At 41.0% G+C, this 14,293-nt stretch overlaps 1 protein-coding gene across 6 annotated transcripts in view; it reads right to left on the bottom strand.

Annotated features, from left to right (window-relative positions):
• Positions 1–14,293, bottom strand: part of RBM47 (RNA binding motif protein 47) — a 77,689-nt gene that overhangs the window by 27,768 nt on the left and 35,628 nt on the right. The window contains exon 1 of one of the 6 annotated variants that reach the window (XM_057371781.1): positions 2,384–2,672. The exons of the other annotated variants lie outside the window; for them this stretch is intronic. The gene's annotated coding sequence lies outside the window, so the exon portion shown is untranslated. Of the gene's footprint in view, positions 1–2,383; positions 2,673–14,293 lie in introns of those variants that run through there. 6 annotated transcript variants of the gene reach the window in all.

Here is a 14,293-nt window from a genome sequence, read left to right as displayed (position 1 = left end):
TCAGTAATCACACTGAGAGGTGATTTTTTACAGGACTACACTTCTGCTATAARATACTTCTTTCTGAAAGAAAAATCTCAGCACTGTTGACATAACTTACCTCAATAGATATTTGACTAGATAAACCAGGCAAAGTGTCTGTGATTTCAAGGACCATAATAGCTGAAATATTTAGGCATGCGAAGAATATTCTGAACGGCTGTAATTATTAAATCTATTAGTTAAATTACTCTCTTTCTTGGTTTAAAAAAATGTCTCTACAATGACCTAGGATCTGCCGCTCTTGAGCCATTGACAACACCTGAGCAGGAGATAYGTCTCATTCAGGGAGCACCTAAGCCCTGCACTTCCTATCTCTAAGGGAATGTTTGTCTTTTCCAGAGGCCATTTCCAAACTGGCATAACCAAATCCATAAGTGCAGACTTGGAAGCTGCATGAAAATGTCCTGAGACAGGAAGGTACATTTTCTTCAACTAAAGGAGGGGCTGCAGGCAAAATGAGTTCTGAGCAGTATCTGCACTCTCAGCTCTGCTCTATTTATCTCTCAGATTTCTTCTCTTCTGCAGGTGGATGTGTGTAGACCCTTGGAATACCTAAGCCAGGCACTGTGGTCAAGGCCACCTTGTTTTGGGGGGGAAGGAAAACACTTAATCTAAAAGTTTGTCTGCTTTGCTGCTTTTGGGTTCAGGGAACACATCCCAGCACATTTTATTTGTTAGGAGAGATGCAATCCATGGAATTACTGTCCTCAGCTCTGGGGCACAAATAATTCTCACCATGCACCTGAGATACCAGCTGTTTGTGGGGAGGCATCTGCAATTAAACATGAAATTGCAGCTTTTCAGTGTGTTAAATGAGTGCCAAATGACCATAACCATGCACAGATACTCCCTTTCTTTGGAAGGAGCCAAAAAAAAAAAATAAATTAAAATCTCAGGAACTTTAAAAGGTCGGTGACTTTGCCCTTCCTACAAACAAGCAAGGTAAACTCACACCTAAAGGAAGTGCATTTAATTGGTGAGAAAATATATAGGTTACATCTTCAAAGTAAACCCTAAAACCAAATATCCAGAGAAAGAGCTGCAACAGTCTCCATGCAAGCTAAAATGTGTTTTAAAATAAAATGGTTGAAATGTGGCCTTTCTAGGGCTGTGTGCTGTCTTCAGGAAACTACTGAGACCTGTGCATGAGGACATTGCCCTTCCTGCTGCATTACTGGTGAGTATTCCAAGAGATTAGCACAGAATCACTGAATATGAACCTGGAATATATTGCAGTTTAATACATAGATTAATGTGGCAACAAGGTTGTCATTTGTCCAGATTCTTGGACTTTCACATCACCTCTGAGGTCTGAACTTTCTATCTGTAGAAGAAAGTATTTGGTCTGCACATATTTAGAGGTGTATGTGAAGAGATGGTTGAAATCTTGTTGGAGTTTAAGTTTATTTGAATGCAGCCAATACATTCTTGGTGCTACATCACCATGCTTGCCATGAACTATGTTACATGGGGGCTTTAATCTGACTTCTCATATGTTTCATGGTATGAAACTGGTGGTATGTACAAGAAAGCACATTCGAGAAAACACAAATAAAACTATCAGGTGAGGTTTGCCTCGTTCTAATCTCTGGCCTTTTGAAAAGTGAAGCAAAATTATTTTCTGAAGATGTACCAGAAGACCGATGAAGAGYAGTAAGATTATCCTGAGGCTTTAGACTGCTTTCCTTTGAAAAAAATCTMATTTCTTTTGGGAAATGATTGCTAGAAATGAAATCTAAGTGGATTAAAATTGCCTTGATGATGCCAACAAAGGAAAGTAATTTCTGAAAGTAATTTCAGTCACTGAGCTTTGTCTTTTCAGAGAGGAAAARCCATAATACTTTGTGCATTTACTCCAGAAAATACCATTTAATACACTTGAAAAKGTTACTTTTGGTCTGTTACTGATCCCCACAGAAGATGAAACATAACATTAAAAGAGCAATTGGGGAGCACAGCAGAGGGTTGCTGTACATTCTGCATGCACCCCTATGGCACAGGAGGACACTGATCCCCTGGAGGAGCAGGAGCCTCCACAATGACTGYCCATTTCCAGCAGGGATTCTCAGCTGTGCCCAGTCCAGCTTCACAACAGGACCAGCTTTCCTACCTGAAGCATAAGATGCTCTCCTGCACCCAGTGACTAAGAACACAGATTTCTGAAACAAGGTTTTCCATAACCACCTCCTCAGTGAACACTTGCACTGCATTTTAGGGCATCCCAAGAGACTGAAACAGGGCTCTCACTGTCCAGGCTCCCTTTGACACTGCCCGAACCCCTCCTAAATACCATAGGAAATATGACCATGAGCACAATATTGCCATGGGTATGATTACTGACCTACAGGTCGTTCCTCAGCTGGCTGGCAGAAGGAGGCTTGTGCCCTGCAAATCCGTCACAACCCTGGTGCTTCTGTCACTGTCGTGTCCCCAGCAGCTGGCTGTCCACCGCTGTGACCCCTCAGCCAGGGACTTGGGAGCTCACGGAGAAGCAGCAGAACAGACCTCGTGTTTTCAGATGCTCTTTTACTGGAATTATCAGCAGAACCTAAATCATTACAACCCCTAACGATGACTGGAGCAGATTAAAGGGCACTTTACAAAAGGTTCCTCCCTGGGTACACTGTGACCGTGTTTCGCCAAGAGCAGCCAGTTTCTCTCCTATTTCAGCTGGCCAAAGGTTAGCACGTCAAAGGGAACAAAGTCYGGCTGTAGCTCATGGTTAAATGACTAAAGCCACTCTGGCTTATGGCAGGTGCTCCAGCACTAAAGCTGCTGTGGCACTGGAAGCTCACAYGTAGAAACTACTGTAAAATTTGGAAGAGGAGAGAGTGCATTTTGGCACAGAAGACAAACATTTGCTGCTGTAACTGAGCAAACAGGCAATAATRGACTCATTGTCTTTGCCTGAGTTAATTTCCCTGTTTGCACATCCTAACACTTGCGTGCTCTTCCTGGTTTTGCTGAATGTGTGGCGTTCCCATCCTGGTTTCCTAAAATTGGTCCCACACCCTGCCCCTGCAGGGCCTACAAACTCATAACGTGTCTGCCACTCTTTCATCTCCACATTCCCACTTGTGGATCCATGGGCCAGGTGCAGTCAAACTGCTCAGGGGTGGAGAGGGATATCAGGGTTCATGCAGCCTCGAGATAGCCAGGACTGACTCCGGGAGATTGCATTGCTATGGAGCTGAGGGAGGAGCAGTCAGAGCTGAGGTTTTGCCCCACACTGAGGAGCAATGGCCAGCAGAGCTGTATGACACKCAGGGCAGGTCACCTGTGGCCACCAACAGCCACACAGCCTGGGGACAGAGAGGAGCACAGGAGAAGGGCAGAGCTGGGGAGGATGGGCAYTGCTGGCAACATGGACTAAAATTGGAATTGCTCTGCATTCCTACAGTTATATTGTAGAGAAGCAGACTTAATAAGTTGTGCTGGTCATAGATCAGCCTGCTCTAATGATTTTAAATCCTCTAGTCCTTGTCTGTCAAATTCACACTGAGATAAGTAGGAACTAAGCATTCTCAGGAGCCTTTGAACACTGTATGGGTGCCTAGATACCGGACTGGGGAGGTCCCACTTTAAATACTTATGTCTTAAAGCAACAACATATTAAAAAACACTTCTCTCTTTCAAACACAAGCTTTAATTGCTATGTTGCCCAGGTCACAGAAACCTTATATAAAAAAGTATGCAGCTACATTCTAATCCTGAGTAAAAATCCATTTTCAAAACTGTGCTGCACTTTATTTCATTAAGCATATAACATTTTTTAATTAGCTTAAAATGGTCCTTCTGTCTCTGAAAACACTAAATATAGGCTTTCTTAAGTACACTGCAGATACTAATGTAAAGTTACTGGAATGTCATAAAGGATATAATGAAAATATCTAAAAGTGTGGCCTACAGCACCGAGAGGAAAAAATTTTGACAGCTTGAAGTAGAAGGATATATAATGGAAAATCCTGGCTGCTGGTTTTTTTATTATCAGTTCATTTGTAGAAGCTTTGTCTCCAGAGACAACATCTTTCCTTCCTTAACACGTTCTGTAGAAAGACAATACACAGAAGGAATAGCTTGAAGGAGAAGTTGATTTTCACGTATCTTTTTCCATCTTTCAGTTGCTCTTTAAAACAGTTCCTAATTTTAAAGCAAAAGTAGCACAAGAAACATATTCAGGAAGAGCTGACCTTGTAATGAAATAAGAAAGAAACCTGGGACAAATAGAAATTTGGAATAGATGATATCTTCTGATAAGGATGTATAAGGGAACAATCCCACTGCTTGTCTGCCTTTTGGTTTGGAAATCCCTGGCAGCTAATGTACTGCATGCTACTGTGCCTTTATTTGAGCAAAGGAAAAACACAGTTTATTTATTRTCCCATTAGAGAGCTTTGTTTCTGMTGTCCTTACACTCAAAAGCAGCRAAAGCACCAAAACAACRTACTGTTTAATATCAAACAATGCTCTTGTTTCTCATCAGAACAGGGAAGTCAATGCTTCCTCAGCTGCACAGCCAGAATGAATATAATTATACATTTAGACTGGGATTATCAAAGAAAATACGGAACAGCGTGAAAGCAGGGCAAATTTATAATAGGAGCAAAGSGAATCTATCACTACCTGTTAGGAGCTTCTCTAAGTGCCTGTCAAGCTGGGAGCACAATGTTTTATGAAACTCTGTGTCAGTTCTTAGCTCAGAAAGAGGAACCAACAACTGGAGATGAGGCTTGGGGAAAAAAAATGTGTTGCGTTTCAATGCAGAGGGGTACATAGGAGCCCCACCTTTTGTAGCTGGGGTAGAGGCTACTGCTGGGGTCTCACAACTCAGAGAGATTCACTGCCCTGCTTTGGAACAATTCTTTCTCTTGGTTTGGCCCATAAATTACATTCTGGACATGAAAGCTCAGTTGAAACGGAGCTCTTAAAAGGACATTTTTGGTTCTAATCATGTATTAGAAATGCTAATTAGAAATGATCTAAAAGTCACCAAAATTCTGTTTTACTTAAAAAAAACTTAAAAAATTCTGTTTTACTTAAAAAAATTCTCAAGAGGCCTTAACATAAGCACATAACCCATACTTAGGTCTTGACTCCTGAGGAGGAGCTGCAGAAACTCCCTTCTTGAAGCAGGATCACTTTTACTCCTAGGAGCAGATTCCTGGTGGAGGAAGGACTGTCCCACTGCCTGAGCTGCCCCTCCCTTTGACCCGTAAACAGCAGGGGATGGTACATGTGTCCTGTCCATTCCCAGGCGATGAACTCTCAGCTCACTGATTCCTGGAGCAGCTCAGGGCAGCCCCATGCCCTCTGCACATCAGCACCATGTGATAGCTCTGCTCTCCAGGTCATTCTCTGTCCTGCTCTGCTGAGCGTCTGCACCGTTTTTGGGTCCTCTTTTAGAGAGAATCAACTTATTCTTCTGACCGAAGTCCAAATGTGTCTACAGGGACAGATCAAATGGATTAGCTAGTGCAGGATTAGTTGTGGGCCTGCCTGGGCTGATGCAGCAGAATCTTTGAAGAGTATTGTTGCACTCCCAGGTGACCCTGTGTGACCCTGTGCTGTGGTCAAATGCCCACCTTCAGTTTTATCACACCCCTCTGCTGTACTTCAGAAGCTGACAGCAAACAAAAAGCATATGAAAAATTGTAATTATGCCTTAGAACTAGGAGGGTCATCATAGGTACTAGAGAAGGCATGGGATATGTTAAATGGATGAGCCGGTCTGCTCCAGAGAGGTTAGCAGACCACCCCCAGCTTCTCATAGAAGTATTAGATTGATATTAATTTAAATTAATAAACTGCCYGCTACCTTCTTTKATTTTCCTTAAGCAATACAGCATAGTTAGTAAATATAAGTGGAAACTGCTGGTTACAAAAGTTACTCTGAACAAAAACAATGCCTAGTAGACAAAACACGGTTGAAAATCTGAAGTGCAAGCTGCACATGTTTGGTGTCATACCTCCAAATGACCTTCTGTGACTCCACTAAAACCTGCCAGGAAAAATCTGCCCTGGGMTCAGGTGAGGCAAAACTTATTTTCTTTCTGATTTTTCAGAAGTAGAGTAGTTGTATGAAATGTGGGTCTATAACTAAAAGGTTAATTCATTTATAAATGTGCAAAAACTTGCATTTAGCATTAGACCACTTTGAGGTGCAAACACTATAAGCACATCTTGTGCCTGCCCCACTCTTGTAGGCATTTGCAGTGCAAGTGATTAAAAAAAAAACCCTACACAAATGGAAAGGAAATATTCTCTTCACAGTTCTCTGTGAAGAGACAGGCAAGCAGAGGAGACAGAGCCACRTCCTGGCACAGCCTGCTGCTGAGAGCCTTAAATGACCAAACAGCAGGAATGAAATACTGTGCCATTACACCCAGCTTGCACAGAATGCACCCCATGGCTAACAGGTGAATGGCAAAGTCGTATTTSAAAACCAGATTTCAGCAAGGGGGTTATGCTTTGCAGATGAGAGGTGTGCAAAAGGAACAGGCTATTTTTAAAAGTCAAGCCCAATGCTTGGAGAAAACCTTTTGAAAGGTAGCCGCCAGCACAGCTGTGTTTATGGGTCTATTCAACCAGTGAGTAGCTGGCTCATAGAACYTGAGTGCAAGTAATGATTTAACATCATGACCCAAGCAAGAAACTGGAACACACCAGAAACGATTTTGGCAAGGGTCCATTTAATGAGTCAGAGTGTCCTGTTATCTGATGACAGGTTTTTACACGGTGGGGACTATTTTAACTGCTGTGTGATAATCTGAGAAACTGCAAAGGGTTGAATACTTCCCCCTTCAGTAGCTGCCCACTCAACATTCATCATGGTTGTGCACTGTGTCCTCCTCAGCAAGGCACAACTGCTGTCTTCCTCTGGACCTATCTGGTCATGGATCAGGTTATGGGGTCACCATGCACATGCCCTCCAGACAGCTGGAACTGTGATGTGAGCTGCAGCTCTCCTGCCCTTTCCTGTGAATTTTCCCTGCTTTAATGKCTGGGGAAGGGGTCCCATTTTCCTGGTATTTGTGTCTGTTCTTTTTCATGTGAGCATCCAGAGAAGTAAATGAGAAATAGAATGTGTTCAGGAATCAGAAATAAATCTTATTTGAAAGCTGACTTAAAGAGGTGATCCAGATGGGTACATTTACTCTGATGATGTTTGTCACAAAAAACCACCTCCCGGCCTCTTAACTCAATTCCACATTAATTTTCAAAAAAATCCCAGCAAAACTCAAATATTTGACCCTATTAATTTCTTACTGATAGAGCTGACAGGAGACTTACAGATGCTATAAATTAACTGTATGACTAAAAACTGCAACCCCCAAACATTTTTATAAGCAAAGAGGAAACTCTATTGYAAGTAAGAAAACATGTAATAGTTTTAAAAATGTAATATGCTAATCTGAGGTCTCAAAAAGCAAAATATTTAACACTTTTTAAGTTGCTTAATTAAAAAAAAAGTATAATTTTTAAATTTTTTGRTCAGATGAAAGTTAGATCTGGAACGGCCAAATGCCAGTTGCTGAGCTATGTGCAGTGGCTTTTCTGCCAGRAATTGCCATCATCCCTAATACCAAAACTGCACGTGCAGATACAGGAGTATTGAATGTTAACTGCCTTCCAGAGTCAAGGTGATCAGAGGGATTAAAGAGGAGGACTTGCTTGCACATCTGTTTGTCAGCTCCTGGAATATGCCCTCCCTACACAAACTAGCAGATCTTGCATGCTAGCAGCTTGAAAGACACAAACCAGAGATGTTTTCAGTGCCTGCTGTCTTGACACAGAAACTAATCTACGAGATGGAATAATCTTTTTTTTTAAATTGCTTGCAGTTCACTCACAGAAACATAGCATTAAGTAATTTGCATAATTACAGCTCTGGAAAACCTGAGTTTAAACAAAACAGCAAACTCCCTGGAACTGGATTGGACAAGCAGAAAAAAAAAAAAGACACTTGGGAGATCCTATCTCCCACAGCCTGGCATGTTGGCACAACTCTATTCAAAAAACTGACTTCCTCAAAAAAAGGTAAAAATTTGACTTCTTGAAAAAAACCCTTTTTTCCTTTTTTTTTTTTTTTTTAATATACCTTTATGGTATATTCAAGAACAAAACAATCATGTCTCAAAGTTCAGCACCATTATAAAATTAAGTGCCAGTTAATAACTTGCCAAGGAGAGCAGTCATGGACTCTGGACACAAAGTCCAGCAAGGTCRCTGGRGAGTCCTACATRCCCAGGAYTAATGGAGATCTGCATCATGGAGTYCTATTATGGGGTGCTAGCAGAGGCCCTTCACTTCATCAAGTAGGAGTTTCAGAAGGCTGCTCATCTCCATAACGAAAGAAAGGGAAGAATTCATGAAAGCATGAGTTTATCAGTTTTGCCATTGTCCATCAGAAATTCTAAAATTTGATTAAGAATTATTATTGTGTTTTTGAGATAATTCCTTCTTGACCTGTTTTTAACCTAATTCTTTAGTTTTCCACAAAACAAAGCTCTAATCAGATTCTTGATACAGCAAAGTGCCTAAGCAAGTCAAAACAGTTTAAATTCTCATCACGTAACACAATTGTCTATGTCTAAAACTACACATGTGCTGTCTGGGCTGGGTCCTACCTGCATCTCCCAAAATGTAGCCAGAGGTCTCAGTAAACTCCCTACCACTGTGGTTAATGAATGGAAGAGTTTTCATGCTGCCCTAAAGACACTCCCAAGTAATTCAACAATTTCTTYATTGAAACTTCCTTGTTTAAATGCAAATGACGAGCAGAGCAGAGTCTACAGTGTTGAATGAACATAAATTGAAATGCCTTAACTGGATTTAATTTCCATGCCTTCCCTCTTTTCTTCTGTTGGGAAGATGTGTCATCATGAAGTTTAAAAGAAATCTCTCTCTGTATCCCGTTTCTCTTTACAGAGGGCTGCTCACCTTTCCATTTGCCATTTTACAAAACAACAAAAAAGAAACACATTCTTCATTGAAATATATCCTTTATGCCTGYGCAGAAAGCAGTCACTTTGAAAAATGTTCAGTTGCACACATGTACATTATTCCACTTAGTGAGAGCCATTACATTTGTATCCAACACTAACACTAACTGCCCATTTACATAAAAATATTCTGCAGCACAAAATAGAGTACTACTAGAGTGAAAAACTTAGTATATAGCACCATAGTCAACAGCTGTGCATGACTCTAGTTCTAATGTGGCCTATCTGTAATTCTGGTGGGAATCACAGTGGGAGTTCTCACCCTGGCTGATAAGAAAGAAAATATCTTCAGACTTATTGGAGCAACTGCTCAGCACAAAATGCATCAGAAGGGTCTTTGTTGATTTAGTCCAGGGTGAAACCCCATCAGGGATTGGAGGAAAAGGACTGYAGCCTATTGATCCTGTCAAAATAGATTTCCACTGGACGTACTGACCATTTCCCTTATCTCCAGATTGTGAAAAAGAGGAGCTTTTGCCTGTTGTAAAGAAGACAGGCTTGTTTAGGCCCTTTATACTTCTCCTGGACGTTCTACTCCTAAATTCCCAGCCAAATACACCTTTCTGCTATAGGGTGATGCATGCACCTCTGAAACAGGCAGTGCTTCCAAAGTCCAGACATCTGGTCATCAGCCCATCTTACTGCTGTCCCACTCCCTTCTCCCACCACTCTCACTGTTTGTTTCTGTGACAGTGCTCCTTTCCATGGAATTTTTTCTYAGGGTTGTCCTGATACCAGGTGTCCAGAGCCCTTTTCCTGCCTTTCAGTCTTCTCTCAGCCAAGGGCATTGGGGTTCCCCCATGCCCACTACTGTACCAAATCCACCCAACAGAGATCTCTGGGGTTGGTGGTGCTGATTTGGAGAGATGTGCTTGATCATCTCATGCTCTCCCCATGATACTGGTTTTGCAGCCGCTGTGATATGATAATGACTACACTTACAGCATTACACAATTTCAAACAGTRTCCCCTTTGTTAAGAGATTCCCACCTGTCTGCTGAGGCAGAGCTAAGCTTTGCATTTCCATGCTGATTGACAAGAAGTTTTAAGTAAAACTATTGTGCAGATGAAAATATAGGAATATATGGAATGGGTCAATAGGCACACCCTACAAATTTTTTGGTACTACAGCCTGTTTTTCCCTGGAAATCCATTCAGGAGCCATCCTTGATRTTATGTCCATACAATGGCCCAGGCAGGCATTGCCCCTTCAGATTTGGCATTTACTCATAAGCACAGCCTGGTGATAAAGCCCCTTCAGTTTCTTCAGATGTAGGATGTAACAGCAATGTAGGTCCCTGGGATAAAATTAGCTGGCATAAAGCTTCTACCAGATAGAGGGGTTTGCAGAATCAAGATTTTATCTATTATTCCCATTGATTAATGCCAGTTGACCAAGTAATCATGTTAAATTCATCCTGATGGTGCCTGTCCACAGATTTTCTATTGCCATATCCTTAGTTTCAGCTTTATAAAGTTGTCTGCCCAAAAAGAGCTAACTACAGGTGTCATTTGATCATCTCTGGGAACCATTCAAGTGGAARAGCTTCATGAGAGAGTGGCCACTACTTGGAGAAGCATTAACCAGAGTGCCATAAACCAGGATGGCAAAAGCTCTTTCTGCGCTTTACAGAATGTTTACAATAGCAATGTTCTTTCAAAGCATCTCATWTTTTTCAGGTGTAAGTATTCTGTTCAGTAAAGCTTAGCATGATCCCAGCTAACAGTGTGTCTAAGGGCTGTTGTGGGGTCTGCTTCCTGTTGCAGTAACAGAGACTTCCCAGAGTGAAGAAGATAAGAGCAGGATGTGCATTTTTTTCTGGAGACCATTGCAAATGACACTGCTGTTATAGTGCCACAGCATTTGTCTGGTAATATCTTTGCACGAGGTAGGAAGGATTGGAATAATGACTGTTTTCTGCAGTTCCTCAAAAGGGAAGAGAAGTCAGTAGAGGCCTCTTTGCTCAACAACCAAAAAGCTTTGGTTTGAGCAATGCATTTTCATTTTTAATCCAAATACTGATTAGATCAAAGAGACGCAATCTGACGCCCCCTCAAACCTGTTTCTTTCCAAATACAGAGGTTAAATGGCATTGTGGCACTTATGCTCTGTGTCTTTTTGKTTTTTGCTCTTTTAGCCTGAGAGATGCAGGGAAGAAGAGCAGTAAATCCTTGAGCTGAATACTATGGTATGAGAAATAAGTMTTTTTTTAGTTCAGCCATTAAAAAACATTTATGCACAAGTATTTGTTACTTCTACTTCTGCTTTCCAATGTACAAGCAAAGARTGTTTGATATGAACAGTTGTTTAACGCTAGAACTAAAGGGAAACTTTGTGACCCAGCACCAGGGAGGGGAAGGCAGAAGTGCCATTCATTTGGATAGACATGCTTAATCATCAGCTATATATTGCACTCTGATCTGTGCAACTTCTGACTTCTGAGGAGATAAAAGTTCTGGAAGTTATTGCAGGAAGCACAAATTGCATAAAGAAATATTCTCGCTGAAAGTACACATTGCAGAGAAGGAWAAACTAAATCAAGATCTAAGCACTCCTCTCTCATTGACACCATTGGGAACCACATATACAATCATGCAGCACAAAATAATTTTTGTAATTGAAATAATTAAAGTTATTTCATTCTGTAGAAATTGTATTTCACTTTCAGCTTCAATTAACAATTTAACTTTGTTTTATTTTAACAAAATTGAAAAGGTGGKGTTTCAACACATTGTTAGTACTTCTGCTCAGCTGGAAATGTGCAGAGAAGTTTGTTTATCTCTAAACATTGTCCTTTAATGTTTGCATTTTACCTGATAATTTCATACATTCCAACAGAAAGAGGAAAGTCAGCTTATTGTCTCAAAAATATGCTTCTGCAATTGGCTTTGAAAAAGTAAATAGTTTCCCTCAGAAAACTCTTACTTCTATAAAAGAAAGAAATTTCTGCCTTTAGGAAATAAACTACTGAAACGCCAATGTTTTAAATTACTGCCAGAGTGACACAAAGAGTTTTTCTGGTCATGTGGGTGGTGTACAAGTAGACTTCCATAAAGAAGAYTGTACAATATTTAGAAAGAAAAGCCAGTAGCTTTTCTTCGTAGAAGCAGTGAATCTTCTGCCAGAGACTGCAGAGTTCTTCTCTTCTATCTCAAGCCTAAAGCATCTGCAATGGCCTTAATCAGCTGCCATGTGGCTGCTGTGCCAGGGGGAAAAGAACTACCAAGTTGTCAGTTGAGGTAGGCTCTTAAACAAAGAGGTCCAGCACAGCAAAACCCAAGCTACCCATCTGATCCAACCCAAGCAAAACCTATCTGATCCAGGTGATTTGTTGCCAACATCTTTGTAATGGGGAATCTCACCAGTGGTGTGATAGCTGCTACACAAACAAGGACAGGAAACAAATGTAAGCCACTGGAACGAGCACTCGAGTGCAGGAGGTCACTGAAAGCAGGGCCCGGGCTCTCCTCCTGCACCCTCCCAGCKACAGCCCTGCACCCACCCACAGAGAGCAGGGACTGAGGCTATTCCAGCCTCTGGAAGGCCACTGCTCACCTTGTGGGGCCCTGGCAAGCATGGGCAAGCTGGGAAAYCCTGGCACTTTGCTGGGAGGAGACAGCAGAGTTTTGCAATGCCCTATTCTGCAATCCTGGTTGCATGAGGGTTTTTGTTTGGCGGGGTTTATTTTATTGCTATTTGAATATCTGGCACTTCCATTGAGAGCATCACTCCCAAAGTATCTGAAGAGATYATTCCCATTTAATATATCCCTTTAATATGGTAATTTCTGGTCCAAATATAAATTGGAAATTTAAAATAGCATTACCATGTGAACTTTCTGCGATCCAGGACATTTTATTGCATATAGGTCTAGCATTAATTCTTGTGTCACAGGAATTACCTTTAAGGGTGAGGAGAGACTAGTTTTTAACAGCAACTCTATAACTAACACAGTCTAAGCACCAGTCTCAGTCTTTTTTTGCCTTGTATATCCAGAAGAAGATTTTGCAGACCAGAATAGTCCTCGTGATCCCCGGGCAGCCCTGCTCCTTTCAGTCTATGCACACAGGTTTAACCAACTGAAACTTGGTCAACAGTTGGGCTGAAAACCAAGCACAGGGGATGAAACAGGTTTGCTTAATTTTAGCATGAGATAATGTTGCTATTTACTGAAACAATTTAAATTGTTCATAAATTACAGATGGTTATGGCCCCTTGTACTGAAACCTGTCTCTAACAGGTCTCAAAGACTGCAYGGATTTTGTCAACAGCTTGATTCCTTCCATTTAAACCAAGAAATCTCCCTTAAAGTCACCAGCTGGAATCCTATCTTTTGATGAAAACAGACAAGTTACTATTGCCATCACTGCCTTTTGTTTTAGATATTTATTTTTAAAAATGCAGTCTTTGTGATCTCCCAGAAAAGATTTTACCACTTTTTTTTTTAGTTACTGCAAAGAAATTTTGCATCAGTCCAATTTACTGTTCAAATACTGAAATATAAAATTTACTGTCAAATACTGTTCCTGGAAGGAGAGGGCAAGAATCCCACAACACTGTGACACAAAAGAAAATCACAGATTTTAATCATAATCATGCTTTATGTCTACGGATTCACCAACAGACTGAAACTATGAGGCAGCCTTTACCAAATTTTTATTGAATCATATTTCAGTCCTTTAAAGTAGACACTTGTGGGAACCCACATGCTTTGTTCTTCAGTAATTTTTCCTTGCTCTTTGCTCTAGGAGTTTTAATACTGCTAAGTGTTGGAGGCAACTTAGACTACTTTTTATAAATTAAATGTTTTACCACATTTCCCTATCACCTAACACCACTGAGCATGTACTGAGCATAAATATCTTGCCATGTGCAAGCCCATTTAGCAAACACATCAAGAAAATATCTGTCACATCAGGGAGGATTTAAACATGAAGCAAGTACAGCTAGCACCGAACACCGACAAACTGGAAGCAGCCGGTTCTTTTTTAAAAAAAAATCTCTTGCATTTTGTTTTGCACACAAAACATACTGATAATAAATCATGAGTACCAACTACATGTCATTCACTTCACCAGGATTATCTGACATTTGTCTCGGGTGTAGAATGTAATTTTTGAGGAGTCATGATTGGCGCTTTAGAAATACACAACCAGATCAGCAAAGCACACATGGAGCATGGTTCCTGCATGAATGAGTCACTTTCCACTGGTTGGCAGAAACTTTCAGTCACTGAGCAAAACTGAAA

The sequence above is a fragment of the Malurus melanocephalus genome, unplaced genomic scaffold (genome assembly GCF_030028575.1).
Source record: "Malurus melanocephalus ecotype Western Australia unplaced genomic scaffold, MMel_1.1 scaffold_157, whole genome shotgun sequence".
NCBI classification, from domain to species: Eukaryota; Metazoa; Chordata; class Aves; order Passeriformes; family Maluridae; genus Malurus; species Malurus melanocephalus.
Note: the sequence above shows the minus strand (reverse complement) of the source record. Positions and strands in the feature narration are given on the sequence as shown.